General features: G+C 41.5%; 1 long non-coding RNA gene across 1 annotated transcript; it reads left to right on the top strand.

Annotated features, from left to right (window-relative positions):
* Positions 1-999: 999 nt before the first annotated feature.
* On the top strand, positions 1,000-16,684 carry LOC140518231 (uncharacterized). Its single transcript, XR_011971870.1, has 2 exons — positions 1,000-1,440; positions 16,330-16,684. It is a non-coding gene; the product is annotated as an uncharacterized lncRNA (long non-coding RNA).
* Positions 16,685-21,800: the final 5,116 nt, after the last annotated feature.

Raw genomic sequence — 21,800 nt, 5'->3', positions numbered from 1 at the left:
ACAAGCCCTTTCTTCTCTCTAGGTCTCGGATTTCTCCGTAAAAGGAGGGCTTTGAGCCAGACGATCTCTTTAAGTTTCTTTACAATGTTAGCATATGAGTTCTAAATTCTGGGGGTCCTTCCAGGTCTGACATTGCTTGTTTCTAAACTTGTCCTGGATTCCTCTCCGAGTGTTCTGGCTTGAGAAAGGAGAGGGGGAAAGAGTTGAAAGGAGGAGTTGTTTGTCTAGTGGCCAAGGAGTGACTAGAAGAATGGAAATGGTGAAAGAGGAGGGTATCTACACCGCAGAAGTGATCTCTCCTAGGAGACTCAAACATCATCCGCGAACAGTGAAATCAATGGGTCATTAAAAAGCCATTAAATACCCAGTTTTATTCAGGCAAAAAAGAAAGTCCTATTCTTCATTATGTAGGGAAGGTGAAAATGTACGCAAATACAATATAAACAACAGGTAACTTGCCAGAGGCACTAGCGACTGAGGGAGGAAAAAACCTCAAGGATCAAAAAAGAAAAGATTCAACTGAGGCCAAGGGATGTGTCTGGTGCCAAAAAAAGTTCCTGCTTTTAACCTTGTTAAGCTGTCTGACTTTCTTCTGGTCGATGTTTCGTCCCCGTTCCGCCGGCTCTCCCTCCCCCTGCCCCCCGCACTTGTATCCCCAGCAGAATGTCTGAACTTCCAGAAGTCAGAATATTGAACTTGAAATATCAGTCCAGAGGCAGGACTATGCTTGCCCTGTCCAGCCTGCTTTTCTTGAATGAGTAATTGACATTCTCCTCTCAACTCCCCCACCCTCAACCTTACCAATTCCCTCGGATGTTTTTAGTCTGTGAGCATTTCCTATGACACACTCTGCTAGTTACTGGAGAAAGAATAAAGATGGAATAGAAACAAGGTGGTGTCCTGCAGGAGTTGAATCAAGTCCCAAGAGAGCCAACTTATTTATTCCACTGGTCAAAGTCAATTAGAACAGGTGAACCCCGAGGTCCGAGATTTTCAAAAGGAGATTCACATCACATTCTCTCCTACCCTCCCACCCCTTAACGAGAATTCCCGTAATACAAGATCTTAGTCCAATCTACTTAATTAAGCTTGATGACCATCATTCAGGTGAACCAAGTTCTGGATCCTTAGGGGGGAAAAAACTCAGCAAGCCCTAAACATTATCAGCTTGGCAGCTCAAATTGTTAAAGCGAAGGAGTTCTAGCGTAAAGGCAAAGCATGAAATTAACCCTAACCAAGGCAGTCTTTCAGAAGATGCAACCAACTCCTATCGAGCTGACTGCTATAGGAGAGGTGGGGCGGAGGGGGAGGGAAGTGGAGGAGGATGTCTGTGATGTTTAGAAAAGAGGCTCTACTGTGTTCCGGTACAATAAGCTCTGAACTTGGCATCTGACGACAGGAGTTTGAGTTTTGGCTTGACAGTAAACTCCTTGATTTGGGGTAAGTCTTGTTGCCTCTCTTAGTCTGTCTCAGTTTTCTCATCTGTAAAATAGGGATAATAATTGCACCATCTACCTCCCAGGATTGTTGAGAGCTTTAGAAACTTGGACTCCTACAGATCAATTTGATTCAACGTGAATTTATCAAGTTTGTACTGTGTGCCAGGTGCCTAGCAGTGCTAGGTGCTAGAGGTAGAAAGTCAACGACCAAATCAGTCCCTACCCTCAAGGAACTTATATTTTACTGGATGGATTAGAGTTGGAAGAGATATTAAACATCATCCAGCTCAACTCTTCCATTTTACAAATACTTTCCTCATTCATAATTCTCCTTTCTATCTCATTTGTGACTAGATGTTCTCAAAGGTCTCTTCCAACTCTAGGGTCTTATGATCTTTGCTTGTGTACAAATATCTTTGATCAACCTGAAGAACACCATAGAGGAAGGGGAAGAGAAAGACATTTAAGTGTCACATTTTAACTCATGACAAAATTAATAGAGGAGAGATGAGGGGTGGGAAAATGTCTCTTCTGCTCTTTGGAAGCCTTCTGCAGTAAAGGATGGGCAAACTATTGCTCCCTTCCTTCAATAAACATTTATTGAGGTCTATTGCCTGCAAGGCCCCTGGGTTAGATGTAGTTATGGGGAGTCTGATATCAGGAAGACAGACCTAGTTCACAGAGGCTTTTAAATTTTAATAAAGAGTCTATGTTCCAAGAAGTCTAATTGTTCCTTGAGAATTAGGGACTTGGAACTTTGGCACCTTTCTCTGGAGGGATTGATGGGTAAACTCTTGCCCCCCCCCTCCCCCACACACAGTGGCCCTAAATCTGGGCCAGGTAGCTTAGAACTCTAAGGCCTCTTCCAGCTCTGATATTCAATATCCTATGATTCTTTTTATAAAAATAAAATGTTATTGCTATATTTTGCTTTTGTTACCTATTTCCATTTTATCCTTCCACCTTTTCCCAGAGAGCCCTGATGAATTTTAAAAAGAGAAGAAACAAAGCTCAGCAAAGCTAACCAACATATTGAAAAAGATGACATTCTATGCAGTGTTCCATACCACAGTCACCCATCTCTTCAAAGAGGCTGGGTCGGGGAGCAGGGGGGTGGGGGAACGACACCACAGTTTCTTTTCAGGAGGGTTATTTATTTATTGTATTTCTGTTTTCAGCATTTGTTTCCCCCCCAGTATCCTCTGATTCCATGAATGGCCGCTTGCTAGACCAATTCACAGAAGTGTCCTGCTCTCCTGTACGTTATGTGGTGAATCAGTGTTCCTTAAGAGAGTAAGCTATCTTACTTTCTCTGATAACAGATTCCAGAGTTCATAGTTTTAGAGTCAACCTTGGTCCATCTGACTATTTCAAGAACTATTAAAACCACCCTCCACCTTAAATAGGTTTGTACTAAATGGCCTTTGGACTGCACAAATCCCTAGGCTTTCAAAATCTGTAACTGGGACACAATTGGAGATACCAGGATTTAAAGGAATAAACACATCAGTTAATCATCAGGTATGGTTTACCAAAAAAAAAAAAAAAACTCTCAGATTTTGGAGTAAGGAAACCTAGGGACTCATACTGAGTTTTCAGTTTTACTAGGCAGGCTGGTTGCTCAGCAGATACAGTGTTTTCCCCTGCTAGGCCTGGAGCTCTGAGGTCAAATCTAGCCTCAGACACTTATTAGCTATATGACCTTGGGCAAGCTATTAAAAAAAAAATCTCCGCCTCAGTTTCTGCAACTGTAAAATGAAGATGCTAGCCACCTACCTTCAGGGGTTGTTAAGAGGATCAAATGAGATAATATTTGTAAAGTGTCTAACATGTAGTAGGAGCTATGTAAACAATTATTCCCTTCTTTCACCTTTCACTAAAACTTCTACACGTCTACTTTTGAGTATTTATATTTAACCGTGTATCCTCCATCCTATTCTATCTTTGTGAAGTTGATTTTTTTAAAACCCAAATATAGGACTGAATGGAGCAGTTAGGTAGTGCAGTGGAAAGTGTCAGGCCTGAAGTGTGGAAGACTCATCTTCCTGAGTTCAGATCTGGCCTCAGAAACTTACCAGCAAGTCATTTAACCCTGTTTCTTAGTTACCTCATGTGTAAAATGAGCTGGAGAAGGAAATGGCAAGTCACTCCAGTATCTCTTCCGAGAAAACCCCAAAGGGGGTCATGAAGAGTCAGACACGACTGAACAGCAACAGTAAAGCAGGACTTTAGTTTTAGTTTATGAGATTAGGCCCATTAAAAGATCTAGCAAGATCATTTTTTGGATTCTGATCCTCATCCACCCAATATGTTGGTCATCCTTCCTAACTTTGTACCATCTGCATATTTGCTGTTCTGTCCTCCTGTGCCTTCTTCGTTCAGCTCACCTATAACTGAGCAGGGCAAGGAAGAGGAGAGACGCCTGCGACACTTTACGAGACACCTCCCAGGTCCAAGTCAAGGTTTTTTTTAATTTAAATTTTATTTTTATTTTCAATTCCATATTCTGTCCCTCCAGTCCAGTTTAACAGACATTTATTTTGTGCCTACTATGTGCAAAGTACTGGTAATTACAAAGACAAAATCTGGACTGGGCTGGGCAGGGGACAGCCAGGAACATAGTATGTTTTGATCGAAGTCTCCCAGGAGGGTCCATTCTAGTGTTTACCCTAAAGGGCAAGAAATTAACCCTCCCCACCCCCCAACCTCTTTCTGTCCTGCATTTTAAATTATATCTACCTACTTCTTGGAGAAAAACAGTGTTTTCCCTTGAAAGTTTTTCCCAGTTGTTGCCTCACTCTCCTAATTTCAACCCCTCCCAACTTGTCTCAAAGGCTCTGGCTGTATTATAATTGTATCCCATAACCAGACAGACCTCCTGAACACAGCCCCCCTTCCACTCTCCTCTTTCCCCTTTCCCCTTCATAATCTACCTAATGAACCTTTGTAGTGAATCAGGGGCAGAATCAACCTGCCTAAGTGTGAGTTACTCAAACATACCTCGCCCCTTGATAGCCATCCAGGGTCCAGTTCTCCTCTGATCCTGACTTTGAAGTTCAGGCAAGACCAGGTTCTAGACATTTTCCCTGGCCCACATGTACCACCTCCCCCACTTTTCATGGCTTTCTCCAGGTTTCATAAACAACTCAACTTTAACTTTTGTTACTATGAAGGGTGTGATGATTATGGCTTCACCCAGAATGCCTGTGATTCTGATTAGTAGGCACCTGGGCCACAGCTCTCTTCTCTGATGACCACTCCCTGTTACCTCCTTTAAATCTGCCCTGTTATCTAATGTCTTAACCCCATTATGTTTCCCCACCTTTTCACTGTGACCTCTGGAATCCTATTATATTGTAAGCTCCTTCATATTAGACCTATGTTTCCCCCTTCCCACCCCAATTTTATATATGCTATAGGGCCTCAGGAAACTGGACAAGATAACAAGTATATGTTGAATGTGGCTTTTTGGGAAGCCCTGCTCTAGGCACTAGAAAGATAGGGACAGAGAGGAGGGATGAGATAGGGTGAAGGAGAAAATACGAAGGAGAAAGCACCTCTTCCCTGATGCAAAATACTTTCCAGCTGACTTGAGCACGCCCCGTAGAGCTAAAAGAGCTGTATTTTACAATGACTCACCAAATGTAGGAGGACTGATTCTGGAGTCAGACGATGTGAATTGAACCCTAGTTGTGCTGTTTACTGCTATTTACTACTTGTGTGACCTTGGGGACAAGTTAGAGATAATGGAATATAGGGGAAAACCTCTCTTGGCCTCAGCTTTCCTATATAAAATGAGGGGGCTGGACTATATGATCTCTGGAGTCTCAGTGCTAAATTCTATGACCTTATAGTCCTATGTGTGTGGAGGCAGGTAGGAGATTCAGTGGATAGAATGCCAAGCCTGGAGTCTAGGAAGACTCATCTTCCTGAGTTCAAATTTGGCCTTTGAGATGTACTAGCTGTGTGACCCTGGGTAAGTCACAACCCTGTATGCCTCAGTTTCCTCATCTGTAAAATGAGCTGGAAAAAGAAATGGCAATCTTTGCTAAGAAAACCCCAAACAGGGACATGAAGACTGGAAACAGCTGAACAACAACATATGGGTCTGTCATAAGGACTTGGAGGAAAAAGGTGTCAGCTTGGGGTGAAGTATGTTAGGGAAAGGCTTCCTGGATCAGATGTTTTGTTGTGGTTCTTGAAATCTCTAGGGAGGGGCAGAGACTTCATATCCAAGAGAGAAGGCTGGTGAACTCCCCATACAGTCTCCTTCCTCTCCATCTCTGACTCACTGCAGTTAACTCTGTCTTGTTCTCTGTCCAGGCATCAGCATTTCCCTCAAACACTCTGCTTGTCAGTAAGTTCAGAGAAGAAATGGGTGTGTATAAGTACTGGGCTCTGGTTGGCACTCCACAGGCAAACAGAGCCCTGAGCTGGGAGCCAGGAAGTCTGGGTTGCCTCCTGACTCTGCACTCAACTATGTGACCTTGGGCAAAGTAGAAATCATAAAACACAGAAAGCTGGACTTGAGAGGAGCCTTTGAGTAACAAGACATAGGATAACTGAGTTGGAAGGGACATTGGAATCACAGGACACAATGTCAGAGTTGGAAGAATCCTTGGAATCAGAGAATGCCAAACCTGGAAAGGGGCCTCAGAGATCATTGAATTCTATCCCATCAGTTCATAGAGATCAGATCGTCATCTCTTTAAAGCTGAGAAGGGATGACTGGAAGTGAGGCTGGACCATCTCTTTTTTCAGCTTTCAAAAGTTCTTTTCCATCCATGCTCTTGTCTGATCCTAGCTGGGAAGAAGACAGGGTGAAGCTTATTATTATCATCCCTGTTTTACCAAAACTGAGACCCAAAGAAGAAAATTCTTTTCTTTCAGCTCAGTGAATAAAAGTAATAAATTCCTAATAATTTTCATGTTCCATAGTGGAATGGAGACAGTAAGTTCCCTAACACTGACGATTTCAAGTAGAGGCTGCATGACTAGTTCTTGAGGGATTTTATGTTCTGGTGGGAAGATGAGCTAGATGTTCTTTGTGGTGCCTTCCAATTCTGAGACCTTGTGATTATATGTGAATAATTTGCCCAATGTGGAAAAAAAAAATCAGTTCCCTACATTTAGGGCAGCTAGGTGGTGCAGTGGATAGAGTGCTGGGCCTAGAGTCAGGAAGACTCATCTTCCTGAGTTCAAATCTCTCCTCAGACACTTACCAGCTGTGTGACCCTGGGCAAGTCACTTAACCCTGTTTGCCTCAGCTTCCTCATCTGTGAAATGACTTGGAGAAGGAAATAGCAAACCACTCTAGTATCTTTGCCCAGAAAACCCCAAATGGGGTCTTGAATAGTTAGACGTAACTAATCAACATCACATTTTGGGCATAAACCTAACAGAGGCAAATTTATTAATGAAATAATACTAATTCAAGGCTTTCCTGTTTAGGAAAAAAATCCAAAGGGACAGAAATTTATTCTATCTTTTAAAATCTTTTTGATACTTTTCCTACATCTTCCTTTGACCTTCTCCTGGCCCTCTACAACATACCAGTCCATCCAGTGACACTGGTCTCAAACAAGTCACTCTATCCAATTCAGCCAGCCAGCATTTTCATTGGCTGACCCCCAAACCTGGAATTTTCTCCTTCCTCATCTCTGCCTCTTGGCTGCCCTCACTTTTTTTTAAGTCCCAGATAAAATCCCACCTTCTGCAAAAAAAAAAAAAAAGTCTTTCTGGTTTCACCCTAATGCTACATATCTTTCCTCTGTTAATTATCTCCAATTTATCCTTCCTATATCTTGTTTGTACATAATTGTCTGTATGTTGTCTCACCCACTGAACTATGACCTCCTTGAGAGCAGGGTCTTTCTGTGTATTCTCCCAGGGTTTGTAAAGTGCCTAGCACATTTGTTGTTCCTTCATTTCAGTCATGTCCCACTCACATGACCTCATTTGGGGTTTTCTTGTCCTAGATATTGGAGGGCATTGCCATTTCCTTCTCCAGATCACTTTACAGATGAAGAAACTGAGGCAAACAGGATTAGGTGGCTTGCCCAGGTTCACACAGCTAGTAGGTGTCTGAGGCCAGACTTGAACTCAGGAAGAAGTCTTCCTCCAAGCCCAGGACTCTATCTACCATACCATCCACCTGGCCCCCACACCCACATCCACCCTCACCCCCACCCCTGCCCTCACTCTAATTGCTCCACAACATCTACTTCAGCTGCCTTCATGGCCATTGAAACAAATTGTTCTCATCCCCCCCCCTTCCTTCCCCACCCCATTCCACCAGGGGAATTCTTCACATGCTTGAGACATTCTCCTAACTCACTGATGGGCTTGAGGCCTGTGGTAATCCTGAACCTGGTTTAGGCCAGGGCTTCTTAAACTTTTTCCACTCCTAACCCCTTTACTTGTTTCATCAGCATTGTCTATTGATGCTGTGTGACCTGAGGGCAAGTGCAGTGCCAAGTGCACATGCTTTGCTTTAGAACTAAGGCTGCAGTGAAGTTGTTGGTTGCAACAGGAGTACGTGTTTCCAGACGTATCTCAGATTCATTACACATTTATTTTGAATTAATTTTTGTTCATTGCAGGTTCAGAAACCTTTTACTGTTACCAATTTTTTCTTGACCCCATATGGGGTTGTGACCCATAGTTTTAAGAAGCGCTGGTTAGCCCATCTGTCTAGGTGGTTTTACTGGAGGGTGGCCACTGTTCATGCTACAACTTCTTGGAGCCACAGGTGAGAGCTGGGTGAATCAGGTGGATAACAAAGGTAAATGAGCAGTCCTGAAAAGGACAGCATAAGCCCTCACACCAGAGGTGCTAATTCTCCCTGAATACCTCATATAACCCTATCTATATTGCAATATACAGCAGTGATGGCAAGCCAAATAGTATCTTTGGCTGTATTTGTTTTAGTATAATCGTGAAATTTGCCTTTATCAACCAAGTCTTTACTAGGAGTAAAGTACAGAAACTAGAAACAGTTACTTGTATTTGTATTGTTAATTATTTTAATATGATTAAAGAAGATCTTTCCCACCAGTTAATGGGCCTTCCCATTAAGGGGAATTTAATTAGGGAGGATTTGCAGGAAGGCAATGAGGCACTGGTTCTCCAGGGTTGTGATGCCCTCTGGCTCTAAAAAATGTCTAAATACTCTGAGAAGTGAGATTTTACTTTGGGGCTTACTGACTAGAAGTGTTTGGCCAGATGAGACTCTGGGAAGCCATTAAGGAGCCCCTGGCTCTGAAAACCCAAATGTTGGTGTTCCTCCTCTGGTAACTATGGTCAGACAGTTGGACTTGTCTGTTGATTTGTGATATATGTATTGATTATGGTCAAATAGTTGGAAGCCATGTCTGTTGATTTTTGATTTCTCTTTATTTTCTCTGAAGTTCAGGAAGCTGACTTTTCCCCCTGATCTAGGTGAATGATATATGTACTTGATTAAAGAAGATTGTTAACTCCTCAAAAGTTGCCTCTGTTTTTAGAAAAGCAGATCAAAGACTTGTGATAGCAGGCCCCTGTTTGTTAGGGTGCTTATTGTTACAGTAGCCCAAAGAAGGATTTTACAAAGATGAATTCCTCATAGTTTATTCAGAACATTTCTCCATCAAGGTCACATAACAAGTCAGAGATCAAGCTGGGGCTACAACTCAGATCTCTTGCCATGATGTTTTCCAATAAACTGGTCTCCCCCACACCCAAGTCCTCCTATTTTTCCTTCCTTCCAGTCTTTAAGTCTCACTTAATGGCAAAAACACTAGGTCTCACAAGATTATAGGAGCCTAAATTTAGAAGAAGAGATGCTTAGATACCATCCAACCCCCTCATTTTGCAGAGAGGGAAACAGAATTCCAGAAAGGTTGTAATAGAGCTGTCTACTGGGGGCAGACAGTACCCTGAAGTGCCCTCTGTGACTGTGCCATATTCTCTGTCTGTGCACGCATGACTCTTGATTGACTGAGATACTTCTGAGCCAGTGATGGCATGTGGAAAGGAAATATGAGTTCGCATAGTTGTAGGACTTCAAGAGAGGTGTTTGATTTTAAAAATGAATGAATTATATAGTAGAACAACCAAAATTTCCGTGTGAAAACTAAGAAACCTTAACAAGACAATCAATTATTAAGAATGTTTGATAGATTTTTACATTGAGACAGGTTCATTTATGTCTAATTGGAATCTTTAACAGGTAATAAAAACATTGACCTTTATGTCCTAGACAATAGAAAATAGCTGAGGTCATTGTGAAAGGTTAAAAAACAATGTATTTTTGTATTTCAACAGTTGTTTGATGGCATTAACTTAATAAAGAGCAAATATTCTTTCTGTTCATCTTTACTATCTTTTAATATTTTGACTGTCTATTAAAATAAAGGTATCCCCTTCCAGAGAGAGAGAGAGAGAGACAGGTATTTGAGTGAGGGAAGTGTGAACTTTAGAACAGGGAACAGATCTCCCTGTAACTATAGATATGTAGGGACATAGTCTCCCAAATGCACTTGATTCTAAGGGCTGCCAACCTAGAGAACCCATTTTATTCTAAATTACTCTACTGTCCATATTTTCTCCAGTTCTCTGTTAACTGTTTTTTTTGATAAAGAGGTTAACTTATCAACTATATAGTCTTGTGTAATCAGAGTTTGGTGGTGATAATAAGCTCAGCATTCCGCTTCCTTTGAGAGTACTCAACAAAGATTTATTTTTATAATTTTTAATTTATCCTGAGTCCTAAAACATCATGCCCCTAGACTACCAATATTTGAGGGGTAGGAGATGACAGTTCTAGCCCACTATCCCTCTTGGAGACAGTTAAGGAAGGGAGCAGTTCCTCAGACATATACCTCCTTCAACCCTCCATGAAGTTGTCCATCTTAGTCTCTGCAAGGATATGGATGGACTCGATTCAGATCAGATGGGAAGGGAAAGGAAATAAGCATTTCTATAATGCCTACTATATGCCAGATACTGTGCTAAGTATGTTTTACAAATTTTATTTCATTAGATTCTCACAACAGCTCCAGAAGGTAGGTGTTATTATTATTTTCAGTTTACAATTGAGAAAATGAGGCAAACAGGTTAGGTGACTTACCCAGGGTCACACAGTTAAAAAAAAATAAACGTCTGAAGCCACATTTGGCAGACCCAGAACTCTATTTCACCGCCAACTGCCTCAGGAATTATCTATGCCACATGTGAGCATATCCATATCTATGTTAGCCCACACACATCTTACATACATGAAATGAATTACCCAAAGTCACACAAGTGGTAAATAACAGGGACAGATCCTCTAACTTGTAACCACCTTGACTTTGCCACTACATTAAGTGGTTAAGTGAGACCTTTGGAATACTTCTCTCATCTCCCCCAAGGATGCTAAGGTTTTGTTTTTTTGTCTGGATGTGGGTCTTGAAGGGCAGGCACGTGACCACCAGAGAGAAGAGTCTGGCTTTAGGAGAGGAAATAGCATAAGAAACATCAGTGCATTCCTGCCCATTCAAATTCTTACCTCTGGACTCCCTTCCCCCTCCCAACCCCTTAGAACAGAGGAGATTCCAGAGACATGGGAATTCAATTCAACAAATATCTCCTGAAATAGTAGGAACCCTGAAATAGTAGGAATAAAACTGGATCTGACTTAGAGAGACATAAAATAGAATTTTTGACCTTTCTACTTATTATTTGTATGTCTTTGGGAAAGTGTTTCAACATCTCTGAAGCTCAGTTTCATCCTTTGCACAACATGGGTGAGTTGGTATGTTGTGGTTTAGGGGTGCTGGGATCCCAAAGCAACACGTGGGTCCTGCCTGAATGAAATCAACCTAAGCCTCCTTCCAGCCAAGACTTCTTTCAGTTAAAAACAAAGATTATTAAAAATCTGCTATATTGGCCAGACTCTTAAGAAATTTGAGTATCGGTATCACTAACCCAAGCAGCCCAGATTGAATCTGAGTACCTTAATGGAGGCTGAGATGGATCTTCTATACAGAAAGACTATGGGAGAGATTTAGGGTTGGTAAAGTAGTCTGGGATGTTTGGAGGAGGGGTCTAAGGAGGATCTTGATGGGAGTGGCCAGTAGGTTGGGGTGACTAATGGTCTGATGACAGTAACTGAGAGAATGGGGTTTTGATAGGATCTAGGGTGGGAAGTAGGCTGAAGTGATCCAGAGATAACAGATAATGGAGGGCATGGATTATAGCTTCAGGCAAGCACCATAACTTGTGGGGAAATTCCAAGGAGAGTTCTAGGGGGTTTCCAGAGCTTGTACCCTGTCAGGTATACCTATATCACTTCTTCATACAGATGTGAGGAAATCATTTTGTAAACCTTAAGGTTTTTTACAAATGAGGGGTAGCACCCTCATGCTGGAAGTTAGGTGGTGCAATGGGCTGGAGTCAGAAAGACCTGAGTTCAAATCTGGCCTCAGACACTTACTAGCTGTGTGACTGTACGCAAGTCACTTAACCCTGTTTGCTTCAGTTCCTTCATTTGTATAATGAGCTGAAGAAGGAAATGGCAAACCACATCTCTGCTATGAAAACCCCAAATGGGATCATGAAGAGTGGAACACAATGGAAAACCAAATGAACAAGTTGTGCAGGTGATTCCCAGATCTACAGATCTAACTTTAATCTCTCTGCTGAACTAGACCAACATCATCAATTGCCTTTTGGACATCTTGAACTTGATGTCCTCTAGGCATCTCAAACTCAACATATCCGGAATAGAACTCATTATCTTTCCTCAACCCTTTCCTCCTCTGACCATCCCTGTTACTGTCCAAGGTACTGCCAACCTCCCAGTCACTCAAGCTTGAAACCTCAATGCCACTCTAGACTTCTTGCTCCTTCACTCCATATATCAAATCTATTGCTAAATCATTTCATTACTTCCTTCACAACAAGTCTTCCTTCAACTCACACAGTTAATAACCTAATTCAGTCCCTCATCATCTCACACCTGGACTATTGCAATAGCTTTCTGGTTGGTCTCCCTACTTCAATCCATCCTCCATTCAGCTGCTGAAGTGACTTTCCTAAAGTCTGAATATATTACCCTTTCCTCCTACCTCAATGGCTTCTGGTCATGAGAGGGAAGGAAGCTATTTAGACAATGGAGTGTGGAACAATAAAAACATAATCTAATGCACGAATATGATGGCTCAGTGGATAGAGAACTGGACTTAGAGTCAGGAAGACCTGAGTTCAAATCCAGCTGACACTTACTACCTGTGTGACCCTGGGCAAGTCACTTAGCTTCATTTTGCCTTAATTCATTGGAGAAGGAAATGGTAAACCACTCCAGTACCTTTGCAAGAAAATCTCAAATGGGGTCACAGAGTCAGACAGTGCTGGGGATGGAAGCTCAATTCCAGGTGGACAGTCTTGGGCGGGTAAAGGTGGGAACTTCTAAATCTTGGAGTTCTCACGAGGCCCCCCCAGGAAACGACTGGGAATCAAGGTGAACCGAGCTATCTCGTGTATTTCCGCCTCTTCCCGTGAGAAACGTGATGGGAGAGAGCTCTCCCTGCCCTTGAGATTGTCCCGGATCTGGGCACACTATTGTTATCTAACAGCACGGTATTCAGATGCAAACTATGCTGCTGGAGAGTTTAAGTAGGATCAGGAAAGCCTGAAAGCTCTCTTGGGCGGAGGGGCGCGGAGCGGACAGGACAACAAGGCTTCGCTTTTCCTCTCTCCGCTTTCCCCTCCCCCTCTCTCCCCACTTACACTTCTACTTCCAATCTCTTATTGTAAGATCTTTGCCTCCTTGGGAGATTCTTCGCTCCCTCCTAAGGAAGAATTCCCCTGCACTTGTAACTAGACCCTGAAATAAAGCTCAACCCTTGTTCGACTCTGGAACGTCCTTTCTCTCATATGAGCATCCGGTTTGGCCAGCCGAGGACCTCCGATGGAGGTGGGGGGAGACTCGGGTAGCCCACAGGCCTCTAGGCCTGGCAAGACAGGATTGAACAACTACTCAGCAACAACAACCAGACCATCACTGAAAAATGATTATCCTTTGTAGCTATTAAGTTTATACAAGGTCTCTCTAAAAGCTTTTATCTCTTCCTTTCTTCCTAGTTTAACACATTTTGATACTAATGTCAATTATTACAAATGAGTAAAATAATTGCTTTCTGAAATTTTATAAAGTGAAAACATACTGTCTTTATATACTCATCAGCTGTGTTGATTTTTTTTCTTTTTTCATTTTTTGTCTTTAAAAATGCTATTTGTTATGGGATGATTGGGAAGAGGAGAAGGAAATATACTGGGGAAAACTATGATGATGTAAAAAAAAAGCAAAAGACATTAATAAAAACTTTTTAAAAAGAATATATAATAAGGTTGATCAAAACCAGAGAGTTTTGATTACAGTTAGCTGTGGTGACTTACATTTACCATTAGGGCAAAAGTCTTTTAAACTGTTGTGCCTATATAGCTCCAAGGTTGAACAGCAGCAGTTTCCATGGTTTAGGGTCTCAGAAGGGATTGTTTCCTCAGCAGACAGCTTCAGGGCTAGTCTCTCTCCTTGATGGCTTGAAGTAGAAAGCGTAGTCCTGGTAATGAAAGTATTCCTGCATGACAGTAAAACACAAATTCATCAGTAAAAGTGTTGTGTTCTTTTATTACCTTGCCATCTTTATATAACCAACAATCGGGGGAATAAGAATCTGTGGTGCACACCAATCAGTTTGCAATTTGCTCGGTTAGTTTCCATTGCATCTATAGTTATCTAGGTGATAGAGTGGAGGGAGTTTGATGCTTGGAGTCAGGAAGACCTGAGTTCAAATCCAGTCTCAGACCCTGGGCAAGTCACTTAACCTCTGTCTGCCTTAGTTTTCTCATCTGTAAAATGGGGACAACAATGGCACTTACCTTCCAGGGTTGTCAGATCAAACGAGATCATATGTGTAAAGTGCTTAGAAAACTTTAAAGCATTATGTTAATTCCAGCTGCTATCATTATTATTGTTGTTGTTCATTTGCCCTGTAAATCACTTCTCTACTGTGAAAGTAAGCTTCATAAGCTATTCCCTTAATGACTGTCATAGAAGTGACAGCTTCCAATTTGGCAGAGGAAGGAGACAAAGATGTATCTCTGGGAGCTGATTTCCTAATTACTTTGGGTTCGAGTTTAGGATTCACAAGTATTTCCCTTGTTTTCTTACACATTTCTATAGCTTTCTCTCTCACAGAGCTCACTGATATGGTTTTCAGTTCTATTCAAGGCTGCAAATTCACTTTTCTTTTTTCCCCCCAAATTTACTAATCACTTCCATAAGTTTTAGATTTTCTCCCTCTCCCTTCCCCTCCCTCCCCATGATAGCATGCAGTCTTATATGAGTTCTACACATGCACTCTTATTAAACACATTTTCACATTAGTCATGTTGCATAGAAGAATTAAAATGAATGGGAGAAACCATGAGAAAAATGAAACATAACAAAGGAGAAAATAGTCTGCTTCATTCTGCATTCTGATTCCATAGTTCTTTCTGTGGATGTGAATGGTGTTTTGCATCATGAGTCCCTTGGAAATGTTTTAGATCCTTGCTTTGCTGTGAAGGGCTAAGTCTATCAACAATTAGTCCTCACACACTGTGGCTGTTCCTGTGCATAATATTCTCCTGGTTCTGTTCACTTCACTCAGCTTCAGTTCATATAAGTCCTTCCAGGCCTCTCTGAAGTCTTCCTGTTCATCATTTCTTATAGCACAGTAGTATTCCATTACATTCATATACCACAACTTGTTCAGCCATTCCCCAATTGATGGGCATCCCCTCAATTTGCAGTCTGCTATAAATATTTTTGCACATGTGGGTCCTCCCATTTTTATTATCCCTTTGGGATACAGCCCTAGAAGCTGTGTTGAGTCAAAGAGTATGCACATTTTTATAGCCCTTTGAGCATAGTTCTAAATCACTCTCCAGAATGGTTGGATCAGCTCACAGCTCTACCAACAATGAATTAGTGTGGAAATTCACTTTTTTTCAAAGAGCTAAGTAAACTTTCTTATAGGGTATCTGCCAACTAAACAGATATCAGTAGACCCCCCCCCTCCCCCAGTTTTCCTGGCAATATCAGAGAATCTAGGAGCAGTTCATCTCTGTGCCTGGTGTTTCTCATTTGATCTAGAGGTACCATAGTGAATTTGTAGCATGAAGCATGAACCCAAAAGATTGACTGGAGGTCACAATTTGGTCCTTTTGTAGCACAAATAATATCACTTTAACTTCTCTGGAGACAAAGCAATGCAGTCAACATACCTGGAGTGAGGTGGCTAATTCTGTTGGAGGTAAATCAGTGAAATCTATTTGGTAATGGGAGAAAGGCCAGGTACCATTGGATATGGTAGGATAATCATTACAAGAGGGATAGGTTTCCCAGGATTATATTGCTGACAAATAATAGCACTAAACATCTTCCCTTTTGTGGTGCATGAAACAGTGTGCAGTAAAAGCCAGTGAGAATGACAGAGAATGAGACTCAATAATGTGGCCATCAGGAGATTTCCCGAGAAAATGAATCCAGTTGACTCTGGAGAAAGTAAGGCTGGTGACCTTCCACACTCTCACTCAAATCAAAGTCAACTGCAATTCATGTCTGCAACATCGTATCCAGGTTCTTCACACCTGCAGGGAGAATGAGAGATTGGCCAGGCCCCAGCTCAGATAAAGAAAGTATACCTCTACCCAGAATGATGACCCCAAAACTGCAAATTAGAAACCAGTAAACAACAGTGAACGAGGCTTTGATAGTGGGCTCATGGACTCCAGAAGCATGGCTGATCCTGTATCTACCCTGCTTTTGGTTGTTGTCTCCTTGTTTCATTTTTACTTTTTGTCTGTTGGCCTTGTTTGTCAGATTTGTTTTCTGCAGGCTTAGTACCCTCCATCTGCAGATGCCTGATTGCTTAAGCCAGATGTCACCCCCTGTCCACGACTGTGATGTGTCACCCCTGGCTTCAACCAAGCTCTGGATGCCAGCTAAAGAACTGACCCCTCGAATGGAACCTCTTGGAGACAGGGACAGCTCTACGTTCAATCTCAGCAGGGAGTAGCTACGGAAGAGAAGACCTCCACCCCTTACTGGAAGATTTTGGACCCCATTCATTTGAAGGGGGAATGATGTGCTCAAGCCCCAGGGCCTTAAGTTATTGTTTTATGTACTTATTTTGTGTGATCCTTGTTATAAAGTTCCATTGACACCAGTTGCCTAAGATACTGTTTTATGTGCTTATTTTGTGTTATCCGTGTTAAAGTTCTGTTGATACCAGTTGCCCCACTGACCTATGTAATGAATACAAAACATCTTGGGGCCACATGTAATGCTAACTTAAATGGGAAGATCTTTCCCATTCATTAATAGGCGCATGTGACCTGCCTGAGTCACATGAGTCTGAGTCACATGGAGCCTGTGGTGGGAGTATTTTGCTAACCAGGTAGAACAGGAAGAGGCAGAGTTAGAGCAGAGCTGAGAGAAAGTTGGTCAGAGTCTAGTGAGAGCTAAGAAGGGTACAGGCAAACAGGCACCTGGCTAGTGTGAGTGAAAGAGCTTGTTTGTGATTTTCTTTAAGGGAGTCTGCTTGTGATTTGTTTAATTGAGTTAATTAAGCAAGTCCAATGAAGAAAAGCTTACTCCCAGTCATTGACCCCAGCCAGTTTAGGCTAGTTTCAAGCCTGGTCCCCTTTATCAAGAACTTTGTGCTTACGCTAGCTTCTTCCCCTGAGAGCTGATTGATAGTGCTTGTTATCTTATACCACCTTAAAACTGCAACATTTTGTGGAAACCTAACTTTTTAGGGTGCACCACAGGAATGGTATTATCCTCTGCATTGTTATTGTGTATAGATTATGATGGATTTGATTTTCTGGCATCTGAAAAAATGTTTTGGTTCTGTCTTCCACGTGGAGAGTCTGTTGTATTTTGTGATTAAGAATTGCCCTGGGATATTTATGGTCACCATAGGTGCTGTGACTATCGTGTTGGTGCTACATTAGTCTCTCAGAAAGAATATGACCAATACAAGTAACTATAATTTAGTAGAACTATAATTTGCATTTAGATGCTTTATGTCCCAAATAAGCAATATAATGCATCGTTGTTGTTTGCTTGAAGAAGACCAAAATAACATCACGATGTTGGGGTCAATGTACTGTGTGTCCAGTTGTGACTGATCATGCCAATATGAACTCAGAAGGTTCTACCACAGGTCTGCATGATCATTTGGTGCCAGGCCTAGAGGCCTGAGGGCTACCCGAGTCTTACCTTACCTATCGCAGGTCTTCGGCTGGCCAAACCGGATAAACGTATGAGAGAAGAGACTTTCCGGAGTTGAACAAGGGTTAGGCTTTATTCAGGGTCCTGGTTACATGTGCAGGGGGAACTCTTCCTTAGGAGAGAGAGAGAAATCTCCCAAGGAGGCAAAGATCTTACGGTAAGAGAATGGAAATGGGAGAATGGGAGAATGGAAGAGGGGGAGAGAGGGGAGAGGGAAGCGAGAAGGAAGAGGGACCTTCTGTCCTGTAAGGGTCCCTCAGCGCTGAGTGCCTTCGGGCTTTCCTGACCCTACTTAAGCTCTCCTGCCATATCGTTTGCACCTCAATACTGTGCCTGTTAGATAACAATAGGTGTGCCCAGATCCGGGCCAGTCTCGAGGGCGGGGATGCTCTCTCCCATCACGTTCTCACAGGAAGAGGCGGAAATACACGAGATCTCACTCCTCAATTCCCTGCTGTTCCCTGGGGGGCCTCATGAGAACTCTAAGGTTTAGAAGTTCTCACCTTTACCCGCCCGAGACTGTCCACATGGAACTGAGCTTACACCCCCAACAATTTGGAAGGGAAATCTCTTTAAATTTTACATCAAGACAATGTTTTAGGGAAACAGAGACCCTAACACAGTTTTCTGCATAGCCAAGCCTCGAATCAGGATCTATAAGCCTGGTCCTGAGGCAGTATGTAGACAGCACAGTATTCTCATCGCTAATGTCCATCAGAAAAATGTGTTGGAGTCTATGTTTCTCTAAAACATTGTCTTGATGTAAAATTTAGAGCCTTCCGAGTTCAGGAAATACAACAGACTCTCCACATGGAAATTTCCCTTCCAAATGATCATATGGACCTGTGGTAGAACTTCTCCTGCTTACATATAATTCTTATTCTACTAATTGGGGAAATAGGGGTACCCTCTTTTTGAGGTACTGGAGTTAATTTCCCAGTTAGGTGACTTAGGGAAATAGGGAAACAATAAATTTCCTCAAGAGAGAAGAGCAAAGAGCCAGCAGATTCAAAGTCAGAATAGAATAACAAGGAAAGAAATGTTTACTGCTTTATTAAGAGCAGGGATAGATTTTGGAAGTATAGATGGTATTCCCACTAACGAACTATATAAGATGTACTGAGAAAAAGGACTTAATATTAGACTGAATAGGGAAGTAAGAACTACCCCTATAGATCCTCTTGAATCATTGTATCTAAGTTTGTCATACCTTTAGGGAGAATAGGAAATTGGCCAAGCCCCAGCTCAGATTAAAGAAATACACAGACAAGATTACAGACCTCTTATAAGTTTAGCCATATATTAGAAAAATAGATCAACTTCTGTAACTAGGGCCTTAATGGATACTGGGGCAGAGGCCTCTCTTATATAGAGAAACCCTGCAGTATGGAACATAGAAATTAATGCAGTTCCGATGGGTTCATGGACTCCAGAAGTATGGCTAATGCTATATTTACCCTGATTCTGGTTATTATCTCCTTCTTCTTTTTGGCCTTTGTTTGTGTGTTTAACATGTTTACTAGATTTATCTCCCACAGGGTATTAGTGCCCTCCATTTGTAGATGACTGACTACTTAAGCTGGATGTCACTCTCTGTCCAAGACTACAATATATCATCCCTGGCATCAATTAAGCTCCAGATACTGGCTAAAGAACTGACCCATCAAATGGGACCTCTCCTCAGGGACAGCTCTACAGCCAATCTCATCAGGAAGTTGTTATAGAAGAAGAGACCTTTGCCCCTTACCCCTGGGTCCCATTCATTTGAGGAGAAATGATGGGGTGCTTGTGCTAAAGCTCCTATCTTAAGATATTGTTTTATATGTATATTTTGTATTATTCCTGTTATCTCTGTTATATTGTTGTGAAGTTATGTTGATACCAATTACTCCTAAACTCCCATTGATGTATTAATGGATACAAAAGATCTTGGGACTGAATATAATGGTAAGGGAATGTGAAGATCTTCCCTGCCCCTTAATAGGCTCATGTGACCTGCTTTGAGCTTTGGCCCAACCCACAGCCTGAGTCACATGAAGCCCATGGTGGGAGGAGCTTGCCAAATAGGTGGGGCAAGAATGATGTAACAGAAAGAAAGAGTGAGGCATAGCTGAGAGAGAGCAGGCAGAGCAGAGCAGCTAGCATGAGTGAGAAAGGGAGTGGTTTTGCTTCAGGGAGTTTGTTTTTGGGAAGGCTTGGGGATAGCCATGCTCCCTTTATTGGTAACATGTACAAACTGTTGCCACCATGGTAGAATTGGCTTTCTGGTATCTGAATGAATATTTTGGTTTTGTCTTTGAGGAAGAGAGTTTGTATTTTGTGAATTAACCCTGGAAATATGCATGCATATCCATAGTGCCTGCTGTTGGTATGACATTGGTGCTACAACTTCCGACATATAAAATAATTTGCCGTTAGAGAGATCTCAGGAATCACAAAGGCTAGATGTGGCACAGTTAGCTGGGAATAACAGTTACTGATGATACCCAAATTCTGGGCATCAGGATTTGTTTTCTCTAGTTTCACTTTAGGCAAAATAGGAGCAATTTCCTGGGTACAAAGATGTCTTAAGCTCTAAAGTCTTCGATGACCTATCTAATGCCTTCCACTGCCCATTGTGAAAGAGAGTGCTGGACAACAGAGAAAAGGAAAATTCCAGTTTTTACTCAGCCCTTGCATTCTTTCAAAAGGCCTGAATCCTCATATCCTTTTGATCAGAAAAACTGCCTGACCTAACTCAGCAGTTCCTATTCCTATGAGAACTAGGTGTAGTTGAATACCTAGATTAGTGCATCCATCAAGGTAGGAACATGAGAATTAGTTGATATCATAGCCTTTAATTTGTACTGAAAGGCCCTTCCCAGTAAAATCATACCAGGATTTTCAGAAAGGAAGAAAGTATATTGAGATAAAAGGGGAAAAAAAAGCTTCTCTTCAATGTCTATAACTCTCATATTCTTGGCTGTTGTGTAGACAAGGTCAGAAATCACAAGAAAGCAAATTATCAAATATCAATTAAAAATTTTTCCTGTATCCCAGAAACAACAATTTATCCATGAGGATAAAGTAGGGGTTCAGAAAGAGAAGGAAAAAGATCAGATGAGTCCCCAGGGTCCTATCATTGGATATTTTGACATACAAAAAGTTAAAACTCAGTTCCATTGCAATTTGGAAACCCAAATTAAAAAGAATTGTATCTGATTTGCTTTTGAGTTACAAATCTAATCCTTTTTTATTATCAATGCAACAAAGTATAGAAAACAGACCTTTACTCTCAGTATTTTTACATTACAGTTTTTCCAGTTTTTCTCTGCATTAATGAATAGACCAGGAAAATGTAGACAGACCTGTAATCAGGGATCCATTGGATAATTCAGGGAAGTTTCATTACTGAAAAATTCCAATTATTTACATTACATTACATTTTTAAAATGACTCCAATTTAATTAAGTGCTATCCCTTTCGTATTGAGCAGGTCTAGGTTTCAACATGTCCCCAAAGCACAAAGACAACACTTAAGTCATCATTCATTCAACCAAAACAACAAATAAATGCAAATAAAAAAACTAACTACTGGAATCCATTCCCTCCTTCCTCATGTGTTGTTTCAGCTTTCTAATTTTTACCTACTGTCTCTACTGGATTGTCTGAAGTATTCTTATTGCAGAAAGAGATGACTGGTTTAAACAGATCAGGAAAGGTGTTTTGTCTTGTCTTGTTTTGTTTTTCACAACTTTTATGTCTGCCATTTTTCTCAAGCTCATAAGCTGGGAAGAAAACAGTGAACTTTTCTCTAGAATGTTTTTCTTCTACAACAGTTATAGATATCATGTTCAAGGGAGTCAACAGTGGCTTTTTAGAATTATAGTTGTTTCACAATTTGTGAAAACCTTGTGAAAACCTTCTCCTGTTGAATTGCCAGAATCCTAAGTTTGCCCTGCATGGAATTTTTTTTTGTACTGGCTTGTTATATGAATGCTCCGTTGCTGCAATGATTCCAGTAAATGGATTTTGCTTCTTGTACTATAAAAGGTATTCTAAAAACCCCGGGAGAA

Source organism: Notamacropus eugenii, chromosome 1, assembly GCF_028372415.1.
Source record: "Notamacropus eugenii isolate mMacEug1 chromosome 1, mMacEug1.pri_v2, whole genome shotgun sequence".
NCBI classification, from domain to species: Eukaryota; Metazoa; Chordata; class Mammalia; order Diprotodontia; family Macropodidae; genus Notamacropus; species Notamacropus eugenii.
This window is presented reverse-complemented; position numbering and strand designations above follow the sequence as displayed.